Genomic DNA, 19,815 nt, shown 5'->3' on the forward strand with positions numbered 1-19,815 from the left:
TTAGTCATGTCTATTTAATAATTATTAATTATTAATAATAATTTAAACAATGTTTGGGAGGTCTTAGTACTAATGCAGTTTGTAGCTTGACTATATTTAATGCAGTTAGTAAGGCAAGTCTGCATGTCACACACTTTCAGTATATAGGCTAGTTTTGTTTCTAGGCTTTTGATTACCTTTGGCATTTGTTATTGGTGTTTGTTAATATGTAATATAGAGTTGTGCCAATGACAGTCAAGGAAGCCAATATGAGTCGGCTTTCCCTGGTTTAAATGTCTGTTGCAATGAATTTATATGTGACCATAAGCAAACCTGAACTCTAAATGGTACAGAGCTAAACATGAGACCTTTCTGCAAATTTTCTACTGTTTATAAATGATATAGAAAAGGAAAAGGGCCCTGTGCAAGTGTTTGGGAACCCTTTTGGATTATTCTTTGTTACTTTTAAAAAGAAAGATTTCAGATAGAATGGCCTGAGTCCTAGTGAGAAATACTCAGAAGAACCCACACGTCACTGCAAAAGAGCTGCAAAAAAGTAGCAGACACGGGTCTAGGGTTTCAACAGGGCCAAATCTAGAAAAGACGTAGACTGGGGGAACAAGACACCTTACCGCTCTCATCAGGTCAATATTTCAATATTTTAATATTGAAAACCTGTTCTCAATCTCTGCAATAGCTCTGTCCAAGATCTTCTCAAAGGCTCTTCTCAAAGACTGGCAGAGAGGGTTCGAGGAATCTGACTCAGTGTGGCCAACGGTGGATAGAAGTGTTAGATTTTTTTTTTTTTGCAAAGCTGCAAACTCTGCTCACTTCATTTTTATCTGAATACAAACACAGATAATTAAGCCTCAACAAATACAAATAGTGGCCTCTCTGAACCCCCCTACACACACTGACACCCTGGCAAACAAGAGAAAAAAAGGTTAAACTGTATGGCACTGTGCCCTAAATAAAAAGAACCATAACTATTTGCAGTTACGGTAATGTAAGTAATGAATTATATAAATATTTAATTTATTTCCGCAGAATAAAATGACAAAACAAAATGCCTGTAGAGAGCACCTGCCACAGGCTTTCAAGTTTGCCGTGTTCTCCGTTTAAACAGCATAATGGGAACAAAACTGCATTAAATCACGGGAGATCCCACCACAGGTTTTAGGTCAGTATTGAACAAAGCAGCTGGAATATTGCAGTGTAACTTCATGCTTTTTTCCTGCGATCATTCCTATTAACCAAGTAACCCACAGCATCATCACAACAGTGAAGCCCACAGATAAGGGAGCCATTTCGCCATAACTGCCGCAACCTTGTCATGCTGTTCATCCGAATGCAGAGAAACACATTAGTAAATCATTGGCTGTGCTTTCACAGTGTGTCCTTGGCATCATGAAATCCAAAGGCACATGAAAGTATATTGAGTGGTTATGTTTACACACTAACACTGGGACTTGAAACACCCCTCTACCATTTCTGCAAAAATATAAGCACATTCTGTTTCAACTCAGATCACAATTCTAAATCACACTTTTTTGCTAAACTATACACACAATTCTCTAGCTTTGGCACAAGTCTCATGAAATTTCTTGTATTCAGATGGAAAGCACTACTTTACAAAATGCCAATTGCCCTCATTACCTCCTCACCAGTTTAAACAGTAAATTTTCAATTAGCAATCACAACTTACACATAAATAAAATGGCTCTTCTGTATTGGTGAACAATGGATGCCAATGCTGCAGTGAGAGCAAGAGTAAGAGATGGAGGAGGGGTAGGAGTCCTCCAACACCATGCCAACCTTGGCCCCATACAATACTGACCATCTGATCACCTTTTGGACTCCCTCCACAACATCATGACCAGCACAGATTAATTGGCCAGAGCAGCCCATGAATGTTATCATCTGGGACAATGCTAGTTTCCACCGGGCTGCTCCGGTCCATAACTGGTCCCTTGCCCACCTCAGATTTTCCAACATTTGTCTCCCACCATATTCACCATTTCTGAATCTAATTGAAGAAATTTTATCTGTATGGTGATGGAACTTTTTTGACTGGAATCCACACACAAGTGCCCCTTCTATAGGCAATGGAGGAGGCATCCTATAAAAGCGTTGCTTGGCCAGGGAAAACTTTGGTGATGTGCTGTGGATGTCAGGATGCAGCCAAAATGTTTTTTAGTTGTTTTTTTTTTTGCATTTTGATAGTTATAATTCAGTCTACTGTATACACTATTTGTTGATTACACATTGAATACATGTAGAGAACACCGTGCATGCCAACAGCATGTGTTGAAATGTTTACATGAGTAAAAAATTATTTTGTTATTTGATTGGTGCATTTGTTTTATACAGTATTTTATCATATACAATAATATCTGTTCTACAATGAGCTGCTGTCTATAGTGTGTATGTGCAACACTGAAAGTTCTATAAGCATACTGATAAGTAAATATATTCATAATAGTGTTTTTCATTGAACAAATTTGTGTTAAATTGTAAGGTTTAGCCATATGATGCATGTGGTAATTATGTTTTGACAGAACATTTGCATTTAGCCAGAGATGTGTACTGTTAACCATACTGTCAAGTATGGTTAATGGTAGTGTGGTTTTGAATTTTGAGAACTTGAGCTACGTTTTCAGAAAATATATGTATTTTCTGAAAATATCTTCTGTGTATATCTGTATTTGAGCCTGATTTCATAATTGAATATTAGTTTGCATAAGTGAGTGCTGTATGTTTCTTTTGAAAGTACAAGGGATTTATCAAAAACTGGGTTTTATCTGTGACTGGGTTTTGATGATTGCACTTAAGACCGTCTACAAAAAGGTTCCTGTAAGTGTGAGATAACAGTCTTTTTGCTTCGCTGATGCCCTTATCTGGGGTTATTTGTTGTGTGCTCATTTGTCATTTGAAACCACTTCACCCCAGTGTGATTGTTCTGGAGAATTCTACTCCTGGGTAGTGTGCATAGTCCTGCACCATCTGTATATTTGTATAATACTGCGTAGTACTATTTGTATAGTCTTGTGTAGTACTGCAGATCATCTACAAGGTGCTACAGGGCTTCCCAACACTGTTTCTGGAGATTTAATATCCAGGCTAGGTTTTCATTTCAACCCTAATTTGGCACACCTGATTCTACTAATTAGCAGCTCAAGGAGATCTCTCGCTGTTCAATGAGGTGCACTTCGTTATAGTTGTAGTGAAAACCTCACCAGGAACAGGGTTGGCCAGCCCTTATCTGTAACTTTACCTAAATTTAAATCTGCTATACACCTCATCTGCCCATATTCTGAATGGATGTGAGAGGAGATGACAAAAATTCCACAAAAAAGCATTATCTTTTTTCACATAGGGATGGTGCCCTATTTCACTGTAAGGGAGTTCTCTTTGTATGACACATAGTGTCCTCTTCTATCAGATAGGGATAGTGTTCTCATTTGTCACATAGCATAGCGTTCTTGTTTATCACGTCCAGATAGTGTCCTCGTTTATCAAACGGGGATAGCGTACTCGTTTATTCATTCGGTATATTCTACTCATTTATCAGATAGGAACTGGGTCCTAATTTATCGCATGGTGATGGAATCCTCTTTTATTACCGGGATTGCGTCTTTCACAAGAAAAGCCGCATGTACCGGTCCCCTATGCACACAATGCAGAATATCCCCTCTTTTGATTGGCTTCACTTTGCAAGTTGTGTGCTAGGAAAGCAAATTAATATAGTCTCGTTCTCTCCACCTGTGTGTAGGTGGATCATGTTGCGCCATACGGAAAGCGCGCAATGTTTTAATTTGATTAGCATGCAAGGCATCAAAGGTCTGGTTGTGTCCCAGCAGTAAATTAAACGCTCCTCATAAGAGCACACCCTGCAGCATTAATTTTCAATTATCTATTTGGCTTGTGGGCTTGACTACATTTTCTTTTCTGAGCAAAACTTAAACTAGCTTTTAAACACATTTTTTATTACAGTTCTCGAGCACTTAAATGTAGTACAAAGTAGACTATTATGTAAATATTAAAAGCATCTTTGGTTTAGTGAAGATAGCCAGATACGTTTGATGTACCATTCATTTCTGTAATACAATATAGAAAACAAAACCATTTAAAGCGGCAAGGATGAAAATTAGAGGCATTAATTCGGAAAACTGGAAACACACTCAAGCACATAATGGAAAAGAGAGCAGCAAAGGAGAACTTTGTCTTTCTATCGTTTCCTGTCTAAGAAATGTACAGATGGAACTAGAGAGAGCAGGGAAGCTGTGTGCCATCTCTGCTTCATTACAACCAACTTCATCATCTCTTCTGTGCATGGACTACTGCTGGGACAGTGTGTGATTGCTAAATCACACACTCTCTACATCTCATTAGCTTTATGAATACAGAGTGAAAAGGATGCAAAACACATTACAGCCCTAGCATTTATATATGAATTTTATATTTCTGAGGTCCTTATGAAACGTGTGGGCTTCTTTTTCATGAACGCAGACAAAAACGTTTCTGCAAGGCCATGTTCTTCCACTTTAGCCAAGTGGGTAAGACTTCTGTTAAAGGCAATCGTATTCATCACCAAATTCCTTCCTGCTGTTCAGAAACCTTTACATTTTGACTGTAGGAATGTGGTGATGTGGTGTGTGTTAAAAAATAAAGATAATATAGATGTAACGTGCTGTATCATTTCAGCACACACGCTATCATGTGCATTATTTGAAATATGGAGCTAACTGCTTTCCATTTTCTCTCTACACTCCCACTATCCAGCTCCAGTATAGACATCTATTATTCTGGAGCAGTGGGTCGCAGTCTTTCAGAAAACAGGCCCCACTTGTGCAAATGTGTTTTCTGTGGATCCCTTGTGATGTGATTGCAGCTTCAATGGATTATGAATGGTTTCAGAGGATATAATTATCGCTTCAAAGGATTAGGAATGGTTTCAGTGGATTTTGTTATCGTTTCTATGGATTAGGACTGATTTCAGTGGATGTGATTATCACTCCTGTGGATTATGAATGGTTTATGAGGATGTGATTATTGCATCAATGGATTACAAATTATTTCAGAGGATGTGATTATGGCTGCAGTACATGGCTAATGGCAACTCCCACACAGACGCTTGAACTTAATAACAGATAAAAAGCTGGCATTATTTGGAAAGCACACTTTATAACACTTGGTCCTGCCATTATCATTTAAATCTATTTGTTCTCTTAGGCTGACTGTGAAAAGATTTGGTCATTCATTCCAAGTACAATGTAGGTGGTCCTTGTGAAAGATATATCTTTCACTAGGTCTATATTCTTCAGAAAGCAGTTATTACAAGAACAAAGTAATGGTATCAAGATTGCGCATATGTGTGTGTGTGCTCGTGTGGGTCTGTCTGTATATATAATGGATGCCTGAGTTTGAGAACATGTGTGTATGTGTATCACCTTTTAAGACCTCATTTTCAATTTCCTCTAAAATATGCAAGACTGCCCTACCCTCCAAGTGCAATTTCGACACACTCATCTGGCGATTACAGAGGGGAGTACAGGAGGTCAGCTCTCTGCGTAAGAACACTGACACCCGGAGTCCCTGCCTCAATTAATCCTCTCGATCTGACGTGCAGCTTGCACCTGTGGAAATACCAAGCCGTCCGGCATTTCATTAAACAGGCGTCAGTCAGACCTCCCCCCTTTGAAGAGTCAAAAGCAGGAGCGCAAGATTTAGCTGGTTTAGCGGCAGCACACGTTTTCAAGAGGATTTTAAAATCAATTCCAACTGAAAGAAGAAGCGTCATGTTTTCAGCCAGGAGGCTTCCTGAACGTTGTGTTCTTGAAATGATAACTTAGGATGAGGTGGAAAGCGCATTCACACACAGAGATACAGGACAGCGGCTCTAAGCCTCCATTCCGCTCTGCTTTTTTCTTTCCTGCACATCACGGTCATAAAAGAGAAAGCAAGACCCTTCATGAATTATTACACGTACAGTGGGCTCAAAAATTATTGCCACCCCTGACAGAAAATGAACAAACAATACTCAAAAAAATTCTAAACAATATATTTATAGACAAACTCGAAATACCAACATGTGATAAATACTGTGCTATATTAATGTTTCAATGGAACCAACAAAAATCATTTACTGATTTAATTAAAAATCAATTTCCTCCAAATCAATGTTTCACAATTATTGGCACCCTTAAAGATTATTGTAAATAACACCTACCAGAATTAAACCAGGTATTAAATTCCACTTATTTAAGTTTATCTATGTGTTAAGGAACTGTATTGAGTGATTACATCACTTCCTGTTTCACTAGGGTATAAAAATGAGGTAACACACATGCAATATCCCTTTGTCATCCAACACCATGAAGAAAACAAAAGAATTGGCAGTTCAAAAGAGGCAGATGGTCGTAGACCTTCATAAACGTGGTAATGGCTACAAGAAAATTCACAAACAATTGAATATACCACTGAGCACTGTCAGAGCAATTATAAAAAAGTTCAAAAGATATGGAACTGTTGAAAATCTCATGGGTAGAGGACGCAACTGCATCTTGCCCCCCAGGATACTGAGGAGAATGGTGAGAGAAGCAACAAAATCCCCAAGGATCACAGTGAAAGAATTGCAGGCTTGGTGGCATCTTGGGGTCACCAGGTTTCAAAAAGCACCATCAGACACCACCTCCATAACCACAGCCTCATTGGAAGGGTTGCCAGAAGAAAGCCTTTTCTGACCACAAGACACAGAAGAAAGTGCTTGCCAAACGTCATTTACATTATGACTGGAACAAGGTTCTCTGGTCAGATGAGACCAAAATTGAACGTTTTGGTCAGATACAGCATCGGTATGTTTGGCGTAGGAACAGAGATGCATACAAGGAGAAGCACCTCATACTCACAGTGAAATATGGTGGTGGGTCAGTCATGTTTTTTGGGCTGTTTTAATTCTAGAGGTCCAGGGGCACTGGTTAGGATTGTTGGCATAATGAATTCCAGCAAGTATCAGGCAATTTTGGCTGAAAATCTGGTTCCCTCTGCCAAAAGTCTGGGACTTGGTCGTAGGTGGACTTTCCAACAAGACAATGACCCAAAACACACCTCAAGATCCACACAGAAATGGTTCTGTGACAACAAAATCAACGTTCTGCAATGGCCATCTCAGTAACCAGACCTCAATCCAATCGAAAACCTGTGGGCTGAGTTGAAGAGGTCCGTTGATAAGCACAAACCCAAGAACGTGAAGGATCTTGAGAGGATATGCAAAGAGGAATGGTCCAAAATCCCTCCAAATGTGTTCCTTAATCTTGTCAAAAATTACAGGAAGAGACTCCATGCTGTTATCCTTGCCAGAGGTGGTTGCACTAAGTACTAGGTAAAGGGTGCCAATAATTCTAAAACCTTGATTTTGTTGAAATTTATTTTTTATTAAATGATTGTTATGATTTTGGTTGTTTCCATTGAAACATTAATAAAGTACAGTATTTGGCACATGTTGGTGTATTACCTTTTTTTTAAGCCTTGTTTGTGCATTGCTGGTGAGGGGTGCCAATAATTCTTGAGCCCACTGTATGTGCTAAGAAGCTGCAAAGCTGAAAACTGCATATATGTGTGGTTTCTCACCCGACTAATACTACCTCTGTTATACACAGTGCTGGTCGTGCATGAGTGAGCATGACAAAAATAGTTCACATACATTTTCTGAAACCATACCTCAAGTTCTCAAAACTCTAAAAAAAAAAAACTAGAATACCATTGACAATGCCGAAAAACATATGCATACATATCTGGCTAAATGCAACTTTTCTGTCAAAACCATATTGCCTCTTCTCAAAATCATATTTTTCTGTCAAAATTATACAAGCCTGCATCATATGAATAAACCAGGGGTGCACAACTTCGTTCTGCATGCTGGTTTTTGTTCCAACCAGTTACTTTTATTTTAGTTTTCTGACGGCTCTATAGATTACACTGGTTCACTCCTGTACTGGATCACAGTGAAATTGAAAACCTGTGACTGTAGCTGGTGCTTACATAAATGACCAAGAGGCATTATGATTGAGCTAATTGAGCTCGAAATCCTGAAATGCTTCGACCCTTGCTGTGCACCCCTGGAATAAACTGTATTGAGAACCAATTGGACACAGTAGGCTTATGAATTTAACATTTTCAGTGTTGCACATACAAACTATGGACAATAACTGATTGTAGAACATGTCACTGTATATTATAAAATATATAGCAGGTATGCTAATAAAATAACTAAATATATCTTTTTTCAAAACATTTCAACACAAGCTGTTGGTATTCAAGGTGTTCCCTATACACAAGATAAGTACAAATACTGTATACAGTAGGCTAAATTATAACTAAAATGAAAAAAACGAAACACATTTTGGCTGCGTCCTGTCTTTCATTCTGTCTGGCCACAGATCCACGTCACATGCAATGTTTTCCCCGGCTAAGGAGCAGAAGGTATCTCCTGGCGTGATGGTATCCAGCCCTGGAGTGCTTCTACAGGAATATCACCACATGCCTCCTCCATTGCCTATAGAAGGGGCGCATCTGTGTGTGTGGATTCCAGTCGTAAACGTTGCAGTCACCTTAACCCCACGTTCCATCACCATGCAGAGACAGGTTCTTCAATTAGATTGAGAAATGGTGAATATGGTGGGAGATAAATGTTGGAAACTCTGGGATGGGCAAGGGACCAGTTATGGTCCGGAGCAGTCTGGTGGAAACTAACGTTGTCCCAGATGATAACATTCATGGGCTGCTCTGGCTCATTCATCTGTGCTGGTGGAATCATGATGTTGTGGAGGGAGTCCAAAAGGTGATCAGATGGGCAGTATTGTATGGGGCCAAGGTTGGCATTGTAAGACTGGAAATCTGGCATTATCACTCAGGGCTGGTCAGCTTGCTGGCTTCCTCTGGTATTGTGGAATATGTGGCTGTAAAGTAATTTAACTCAGGAGCATGCACCATTAACCCCGACTATCTCCGCACCCATACGGGCAAGAGCCTGTGGGGGAAGACTCAGGCCTCCAGCCGTAAAACTCGTTACGACGGGGCAACATCCTTTACGGCACGGGAAGGTTTCAGAGGGCACGGCCTGTTAGGCCCTGACCTTCTCCTGAACCCCCCTTTATTGCTCTCTCCCTCTTTACTCAGTCACTAAATGATGTGTACAGCATTGAATGTTTCATGACAACGTCAGTTTAGATAATACTCATGTTTGGTATTATTCTGATTGTTTCAGTGCAACTGGTGCAATGGTTTTATTTCTGCAACAGCAAACCCTGGACATCATAACCAACCAGGAGAAACTGTGTGGAGCTCTGCCCCAGTGAAAGCCATGTGCCCCCAAACCAAAATTTGTTTCCGTTGTGATGTTTTTTGATTTGGAACTAGTATGTAATTACGTGTATGTAACCTGCCTGGTAAAATAAATTGTTAAAACTTGATCTGTTTGGTTTTGCTTACTGACACTCAAAGTTATACAGGGAATGCGTGGTTTACCCCCTCGAACTGGTCTAGGGAGGATGATTATTTCCACTTAATGTATCACGGCGTATAGCACCCGTAGACCTATGTTGGTAAATCCCTCGCCTCCGCATGGTAGTTCATTCATGTCGAGCACAGCCGTAGCTAGGTTGGTCTGCTTGGGTCCCTAGGCTTTAAACAGATATACCCAAGAGTAGCTATTCCTGCGACCTCTGATGACTACAGATAGCTTGTCAGTTTGTGAGATGTGCACATTACTCGCGATGTGACATGCGGTGGTACCAGCAGAGGACTGTTCGGAGAGTAAATCTCAGTACAGGATTCCTATAGCGATTAAGTCAAAATTATAAATACGACATCCACTAAATGTGGATAACTAATCTAAATTATTATTCTAAAATGGAGTCAGATAAACGAAGGTGAATCTATTGGCCCTATTGTGGAGATTCTGGGTCAGCCCGGACCAGTAAAGAGCGGAAGGCAGAGTGGTACTACTGCCTTTGTATCGTGGTTTGTTTATTGGCTGATCTAGACTGTCTGCATAGGGGCCACTAATTTTTAACCCTATTAGTATTCTTTCAGCAACACCAGCTGATACCTTCAGCCCTCGCTAAATTCCGTCGTTGGGTTAGCGTGGGGTTTTACAGCATGGTGTTGGAGGACTCCTACCCCTCCTCCATCTCTTACTCTTACTCTCACTGCAGCATTGGCATCCATTGTTCACCAGTGCAGGAGAGCATACATATGATCTGCATGTACCCTTGCTGTCAAGGGAACATGCTAATTTAACACATATTTAAAATGGTTACCATTTTCCCAAGGATCCAAATTCCACCAAACGCGCCTAATTTGAATAGCTGGATCACCCTACAAATGTAGGTTGTGATAAATGACGATGAAGACAGATAATCAGCAAGACCATTTGAATGGAATGTATAATTTTGTACATTTCTGTACTGCTTATGAGCCTGATATTTGAATATCGCTGTTTGCTTACATATGAGATATGTTTAGCCGAATCATAAGTCCATGTGGTAGTCCTCTAGCAAGCACAACAATACAGTATGATAGCATGACTGTGTGTGTTTCCCAACATGCTTGCCTGCGGTTAATTACTATGAAATCCAGGGTACAAATCCCATTCAGGTTAATAAACTGAAAGAGCTAAAACAGATAGAGATAGGTAAGCAGATGGGGTGTGCAGTGCTTTCCAACGGATCTGGACTGTAATTTGCGTAGGGAGTGATGTGCTTTCAGACGGTGCTGGATTGTGCTTTGAGTAGGGAGTGCTGTACTTTTGGACGATGCTGGACTGTGTCTTAAGTCGGGTGTGCTGTACTTTCAGAAGGTGCTGGAATGTGGTTTTATTAGAGTGTGCTGTGCCTTCGGATGGAGCTGGACTGTGGTTTGAGTACGGTGTGCTGTGCTTTCGGAAGGTGCTGAACTGTAGTTTGGGAGATGGCCAGGTAAAGATGTGCACCGACCTCCAGTGACAGCGTGAGCTTGCAATACCCATCTCAGTTCCTGTGTCTTTGTCTTTCATATCCAATGCACAGCCCTGTACTAAACATCCTGCCCCTTGGGGGCGACATGGCTCCGGCAGTAAGAGCAGTCGTCTGGCATTCGGAGGGTTGCCGGCTCGATCCCACGCCCGGGCTGTGTCGAAGTGTCCCTGAGCAAGACACCCAAGCCCTAAATGCTCCTGATGAGTGGGTTGGTGCCTTGCATGGCAGCCAATCGCCGTTGGTGTGTGAGTGTGTGTATGAATGGGTGAATGAGAAGCATCAATTGTACAGCGCTTTGGATAAAGGCGCTATATAAATGACAACCATTTACCATTTACCACCTCCATCCACCAGACCTGGGTCAAATGTGTTATTGTTTTCGATTCAAATACCTTTCTGTGCTCGATTGATCTTGCCTAGTGCACCAGAGCACCAGAAGCAGAATTTGCACTTTTTGAGAGTATTTCATAGGTTCCAATACAGCGGACAAGCTCAGTAAAGTATAGAAAAGTTTATGTATCCAAAACAATTACTTATTTGACCCAGGTCTGCCTTCCACCTACACAATCCCCACTCGCCATCACTCCTATAGGGGAGGGGATGACTTTGGGAAATCTGGAAACCAGACATATATTTGGAATGAATATGGGTATAATGAACATGGATATAGTCTGTTCCCCGTCCGCCAGGGTGAAATCCCCAGGTCTTTGAGCCGTGTCTTTTTCAGAAGCATCGGTAAGGTTCAGAGTAATATCTTACAACCGCCTCCCTGGAGAGGGAGTATTGCTGAGCAGCTCTTAATTGAAGTTTGATGCTTTCTAGACTCCTCTCGCCTGAGGAGAGTCGAGCACATTCTTTATTAAAGCGCTCTTGTAGTGGAAAAATTGGATGTAATGGTCCTAAGGAAAGCCAGGTGGCTTAACCTATAAACCATAAAAAAAGAGGGCAAAATCATTTCTTCCTTGACAAAGCTTAGAGGAAGGAGATTAAATAAAGTGATTTTCACTCTCCCCCCCCCCCCCCCCCCAAAAAAAAAAAGAGTACAAAGACTGCTTGCTGCCCCGAAAAGTGTGAGGCTTTAACGATGGGAACAATCTGCCCAAAAGCGCGACTCTTAAATGATTAAAGCCAGTTAGCGGAGGATGACAAGGAAGACAAAAATGGGTCTTCCTCAGCTCCGACTGTTTTCCCACCGAAAGTGCGGGGTGAGGGAGAACGCTGGTACTGTGGAAAAGAGACAGCTGAAAACGACTGATAAATGAGAAACGCCTTTCCGTGTCAGCTTTGATTTTTTTTCTTTTCTTTTATTTAAAAAAAAAACCTGTATCAGAATAATTTTTTCTCTCCTTCCGGCGTTTTAAAACAAATTGTGCCGCACAGTGCCGTCCAGCTGGACCGCATGCTGTGACTCAGAGAATAGACGGATATTGGAAGGAGTAGGGACCATTTTTAGTATTGCACTCTCTCTTATTTTTGTCTCGTGCTTCCCTTTTTCGGGCCAGATTGTAGAATACAAACCAGTCCTGTGTGTCACTGATAGACTAGAAAATGCACAGTATAAGCAAGCAGGAGCTGAGGGCAGTTTGAAAAAATACTATTATGGGAATACCTTTGAGCGGAAGATTCCTCAGACAGCCTTTTGAGCTGCATTCTGACCAGGAGAGAATAGTCAGGGGGTACAAAACTAATGCCAAGCACAAGGCTCAGTATCCATCAGCACATTTGATTAATTGTTTAAAGTGACTGTAAAAATAAATCTGTGAATGGATTCAAACTACATTTTATGTGGTTATTAGGGTATGTATCAAGATCAGCAAAATAGGATAAATCAAGTGAATTGTAATATCAACTTAATGTATGAACCTGTACCCTATCATGTGTGTTATTCTAGTTACATTAATTTGAGTAGATATTTGGAGGATGTGTAGTGGATACATAAAGTGGATACATTTTCCAACCACTTTACAGTCACTTTAACCAATTTGCTGTATTGCATTACAGTTCAGCTGACGCTTTCATCCAAAGTGGCTTACAGTTGATCAGACTAAGCAGGGGGCAATGTGGGGTTAAGGGCCATGCTCAAGTGCTCAGCAGCTGCAGAGATCTGTATCATGGCTACATTGGAGCTCAAACCACCAACCTTGCGGGTCCCAGTCATACAACTTAGCCGATAGGCTAGAGGCTGTCCCCATTGGTTCTTCATGTTGTGCGCTGTAAAAAAACGAAACAAAAAAAACTTATATTAATAAATAAATAATTAAATTAATGAACCACACACACAACCACACATCTGTTCAAGCCATTGTGCGCTTAACCAGAGCAAGCCCATAGCAAGGCTAAGCACTGCCAACTGGGCCGAAGAGGTACCAGCTGTGCTCTATTGCAAGCAACAGAGAGTGCAGTTATGCCGCATGCTATTATGCTACATTACATAACATTACGTTTGATTTAGCAGACGCTTTATCAAAAAGCGATGTACAAAAGTACTTGAGCACCAACAGTTGAGTCTAATACGTTTCAGTCCACCTGCATGAAGTGTTTGTGTTTATGACGGCCCTATTCCCTCTGAACTGATGCAATCTGGCCCCCTGTGTCCTCAGCCCAAGGCTGGCTTCCCTCATTTGTGACATCCGTCAGCAACCGTTGGTTCCTCATGGAAGCACGGCGGGCTTGTTATTCGCGTGCCAGAGTGACACAAGCATCCACAATGGCTGTCTGTCTACCTACGGTTACTGGTTCAATTAGTCTCTGCCTCCTTTTAATGCACTTTCCATGGGAGATGGAGGAATATCCATCATTGTCAGATGAGGGAGGTGACATTCTGCCCATTGTTAGCTGAAGGGGAAGTACTACAGGTGACTTGGGAAAAAATCTATTTCTTCAATCAAAATTACATTTAATATTTTGAATATTGGATACAAACTTATGACTTTTATTTATTTTTATTAAAATATGCTAATGTGAACAAATAGCTAATTAATAATTAAAACATGCAAATGTGCATATTATTTACAACACTTTTTGTCTCTGCGGATTAAGTACGAGTTGATTTTTCTAACTCAATATGTAGTAATTGACAGAGGGGTTTTTCCAAATGTCAAATAGTTTTTTGGTTTTTTTTGGTTTTTTTTAATGCACGTGCAAATAAAAATTCCACATGAAATATGCTATAAAATATACATGACAAAACATAAAAAAGCTTCTGCAAATTATCAGCTATTTTGGCTATTTATCTATGTTATAAGTTGGAGGGAAAGATTTGCCCAGTAAATAGGTAATTTATAGAAAGGAAAAAAAATTTTGCATGGTATACTTGATACAGCTGGTACACAAACATCTAACTACTTACACGAACAACTTAAAATGATTTCTGATCATTGTTTCATGTATTTCATGAAACCATAGGAGCGGTAGATAATATCATTTCCAGCCCAAATCACCTGTGGTGAATTCCCTTAAAGCCAGACATGCTCTGAAGATGTGTTTCATCTACCAGCTTTTGAAGGCAAGGTACTCAGTCAGTGGACTTACAGCCTTTTTAAAGACTACAGCCATCACGAGACAGATTTAACTTCAGCTGAGCATGAGGGGGCGATGCTGTTCGTTAATGTGTGGCCCTAATGCCCGGTGGCAGAGTGAGATGATTTAGGCGCAGATTGGATTGGAAGCTTATCACCACACTACGCCTCTTCTATTCTGACTGACCCCGGGGGGTTCACAGCTCTCCATTCGGAGCGAAAAGCCAGTTGCTGCTCCCGTCTGAGACAGATAGCGGGAGGTGGTGAGAGGGGCGTAGCGCAGCAGCGAACCGCGGCGGCGATGAGCGCTACCAAACGGTCACGCGGAGAGGCGAACTGATACGAGGGTGAGACCTTGTCAGGAGAAATGGCAGAATGTCGGACGCGCCGCGGTTTGCGCGGTGAGCCAGAACTCCAGGCTATTACGCGCTCTATTAGCCTCGTCTCCCGCCGCGGCTCCGGCACTGCGTGGGAAAACTCCGCCCGACAGAGCTTCCGCACCGACGCGGAGACTCTAAGTGATCCAGCCCTACCCCGGAGCCTCCACATGACCCAGAAAGCTCCGTATCGAGACGTCGCTTGAGGAAAGCGTTTCCAAAATAGTTTTGAGAGGGACGACTGTCACCCCTCATCCCACCCAAAAAATTATAATAACAGCATAAAAGTAGTTCACGTAGGGGTTTTAGGTTTTGCAGAGGAAATAGCTTAAAGGACAGCATACCATATTAACGCTCATTTAATGGGCAATTCAGTCTTCAATGTTTCATATTTTATATTTAGGCTACTGCAGTTGCACTATGAGAGTGAATTGCTGGTACAAATCCCCCATGCACATTCAGTAAAACTGGGAATCACATAATCGTGCCATGACTTTTTATCCCCAGTCTTAGAATAGACTCTTCTCTCAACATACAGCAGTTACTATCCCAGTGAACATAAAGCATACCAGAAAAATATATATTCTATGTGAATTATCTACATTACTCCTACACAGAATATTGCTTAAAATTATAAAAGGGTTTGTATAAAGGACATTATAATGGGAATAGCATAAAAGAAACAAAATATACATAGCAGCTCACAGAAGTGCTTAATATGCATACTGACTGCTAGAAATCATACCAGTGTAATTGCATTGCCACATCATTATGCACTGGCATATGAAATCACATTTCATGACTAGACTCTACAGTATGTGTGTGGGTGTATGTGCCGGCATCTGTATGGTATATATAGTACTATCTCTGGAGAATTACAGTAAGAGGTACAGTAAGAGGCAATGTTGAAGAGTGCCAGAAGAATAATATGGCTTATTTCTGAGCAATATACAAAGTTTTTTAATTGGTGCCAGTAGAACTAATCAGCAACTTAGATGGCCACACCCTGGCAATGCAGCACTTTTCACTGAGGTGATTTTGTAAGTAAATAATTAATTTGACATTATTTCTTTATCGTAACTACAAACTATTTGTAGTATTTTTTCTTTAGGCAGTATCATCTAGAACAGTGGGGCAGCCTGTAGTGGTTAAGATGAACGACTGGGACACCCAAGGTCGGTGGTTTGAATCCCAGTACAGCCACAATAAGATCCGCACAGCTGTTGGGCCCTTGAGCAAGGCCCTCAACCCTCCAGGGGAGGATTGTCTCCTGCTTAGTCTAATCAACTGTATGTCGCTCTGGATAAGAGCGTCTGACAAATGCTAATAATGTAATGTAATACGATTAAGAGATTTGTTGGAAGATTCTATGAAGGTTTTTGGTCAATCTGCAGGTAGCATAGGTAACCACATGTTCATATACAACTAATTTTAGTTTTGGTTTTTAGTTTGTACTGAGAAAACAAGGACTGAATCTTGAGGAGATCACATTAGATTGTCCTGTTTGTTCCAAGAAAGAAGTTAGAGAAGCTGAAAAATAAATATGAGCATTTTGCTATTTTTGTGATCCTGAGACCTCCAACAATCCCGAGACAAAGTTTAGGGCAAATTTATGCTTCACATAAACCTAAGCAGTATTATCCCACTGAATCTCCATTAAAATTGAAAAGCACCCTCAAACATTTATGTTAATTCTGTTATTTCATTTTTCAGTAGAATTTAGAAACAAAAATGGAAAAAACAGCAAATGTATTGAAAGTTAATAGAACTGAAAAGCTGCATCAATGAAACAATAGGAATACAGGAAAATCTCAGGTGATTCTCCAGTAATTTTAAAGTATATATTTTTTATTTAAAGACCCTAACTAAGATCCTTAAGGATTCAATCAAAATCTTTAAAGAACCTAACTAAGATTAAACATAAGTATTTAATCAAGACCTTGTTCAATCCCAAGATCAAGTTTGGATGAGTTGCAGGGGTCTGATACTAGCCAGAAGAGAGTTGTATTAGTCCAGATGGTACAGTGCAATCACTTGGAACATGAGCAGGTTGTGAGAAAGTGACAGATTCTCCAGATGTTGTACAGGAAGAATCTGCATGCCCAGGTCACCGCCACTCTAGTGAAAAAGGGAAACCATGGAGGGGAGAGGTTAGAGCAGTAATGAAGATTAGCTCTGTCTTACCTGGGTTGAGCTTTAGTTGGTGGTTGTCCATCCAGCTTTGGATGTCACTCAGGCAAGCAGAGATATGGGCCGAGACCTGTGTGTCAGATGCGGAGAAGGTGAGAAACAGTTGGGTCTCATCAGCTTAACAGTGATACAACATGACTAGACATCACATATCATACTGTACCGACCCAGGCAACATGGAAGGTGTGACCAGAGAGGCAGGACTCAATCCAGTCTAGGGCTATGCTGCAGATCCCCATTGCTGCCAAGGAGGATAGGAGAATGGATTGGGCCACAGTGTTGAAGGCCGCAGAAAGATCCAGAAAAATCAGGACAGAGAAGAGTGAGGCTGCTCGTGATTGGCCAGGGGGCATGGTCTGTTGGGGGTGCAGCAGCTTGTTCTGTAAAAAGAAAGAAAAGAGTTTGTTAGAAGCAGCTTAGAATACACTTATGCTTGTTTAACTGTTTACACCACAATATGATATGTTATGTTGGGTCACAAGAGCAGTCCTCAGGTAAATAATTAATGAACTTATCAAGAAATAGCCAATACAGATACCAGGTTCTAAAATATGACAGGCCTAGTTTAATAATTAAGTTGGCAAGAAATCCAGAAACAGATATGGCCCTCTATGGCCACCCCTGGTTTAAACATTTTGCTTCAGTAATTTTGCTCTTCATGATACAAAATCAATCAGTAGCAATGTTTATGTTTGTATAATGATATTAAAAGTAGTGTATGGAAATTATATTTACCTGTTGTGTGACTGGGACTTTTGTTTTGGCTGGAAGACAAACCAACAAATAAAAACAGTGGACCAGAATTGTGTTAATCAATCTGTTTTATGACAGTAGATTTTTCAATATCTTATAGGTATGAAGTGTTATCTGGATTATTTATTTATTCAAATATTGATTCTTTTTTTGTGCATGGAGCATTCTGCATTTATTCAGTACATCACCTTGCAACCCCGCTTGCAGCTATGTGAGGATACCTTCTGGGGCACAGCCCCCCAGCTGAAACATGCCGTGCTAGAATATATGCATCAATTAAATAAAATGAGCGTGATAAGGTACATGCAGCCATCTAAATGGGGCATTTTGAAAAATAAGCAGTTAAAACTTATATCACTTGTAAAAATGCTAAAAGTGCCCTTACTGCTTTATGTTGGGAAAAGGGATCTTTATTGCAGATGTATAACAGAACATAGTTTGAAAAGGAAAGGTGTTATTTATGTTTATTAATATCTCATTTTCCTATTTTTTATGATGCAATTAAACAGTTAAATAGCCAAGTTGTTCTGAGTAGGAAAAGTGCATGATTCATCAAGGGGGCATGTGTTATGGGGAATGGTGGGAGGGGATTATTCTGCAGAAGGAAGCCATGAAACTGGATTTATAATGGTTTACCTATTTTAATTACGGGTTTGCACTGTTTAATGTTGGTTCCAGGATCAATGTTTCCTCTTAATGTTCAAGCAGAAGTAATCATAGGTAGTGGAATACCTTCACAGCGATTATATTCTAATACAAGTATAACTCATGTAGCTAGCATGAGTGACATGATCTTTTTTTACAATGATGGTTATTTCATATACATAGATCTTTACAAAAAGGTTATCACTGCAGTCCCCCCAATAATAACAGTTATTTCACTGCACCACAATGCAACCAATTATACTCATAATCAAAGAAGAAGTAGACACAGTGGGCCATTACATTGTCTGGTGAAGACCATATAGTTGAGATATGTACTGAAGATATTGGTAAAAGCAGAAACTGCCTGCAGTACCACACACTATATTGTACCCCCTAAGGTTATATACACTCAGTGAGCACTATATTAGGTAGACCTGTACACCAGCTTGTTAATGCAAGTATTTAATCGGCCAATCATGTTGCAGTAACTAAATGCATGAAGGCATGCAGACATGGTCAAGAGGTTCAGCCGTGGAATGATTGTTGGTGCCAGACAGGGTAGTTTGAGTATCTTAGACACTGCTGATATCCTGGGATTTTCACGCACAACAGTCTCTAGAGTTTGCAATATTTTGTGAAATTATTATTATTATTTTTAATCCAGTGAGCAGACGTTCTGCAGCCTTGTTAATGAGAGAAGTCAGAGTAGAATGGCAAGACTACAGTTGATTAGACTAAGCACCGAACCACCGACCTTGTGGGTCCCAGTCATGCACCTTAACCACTACGCTACAGGCTGCCCTCAGGCCGCCCACACATTACAACAGTGGTATGCAGAAGAGCATCTCTGAACACACACAATGTTGCAAACCTCTAAGTGGATAGGCTACAGCAGCAGAAGTAAAATAAGTCTCAAGAATAAGCCTAATAAATACCTAATAAGGTACTCACTGAGTGCACATTGTGTGTGGGTGTGCATGCACTTGCATACAAGAGAATGAATGAAGGTGCGTTTCCATTTTCATGAAAATGTAATGCTAATTCACGCCAATTAATGTAAAAACTAAAACCTGTCTACAACAAGGTAATTATTTCAGAAATAGTCCACTTTAAATATCTCTCCGTCTTCGTGTTTTATAATACAGTCTCTTAAGTGCACCCAGCTTTATTGACTATTGAATAATGCATTAAGGCCACTGCTGTGTTTACCTGAAACTTGGTAAAAGCTCAAAAAATGAGAGTCCTCACAGGCTCTCACAGAAAAGTGCAAATGTATACCAAACTGTAAATATTCGTATTTACATTAGCAACACCTTCATTTACAGTTGTACTACTTTG

Source organism: Conger conger, chromosome 5 (assembly GCF_963514075.1).
Source record: "Conger conger chromosome 5, fConCon1.1, whole genome shotgun sequence".
Lineage (NCBI taxonomy): Eukaryota > Metazoa > Chordata > Actinopteri > Anguilliformes > Congridae > Conger > Conger conger.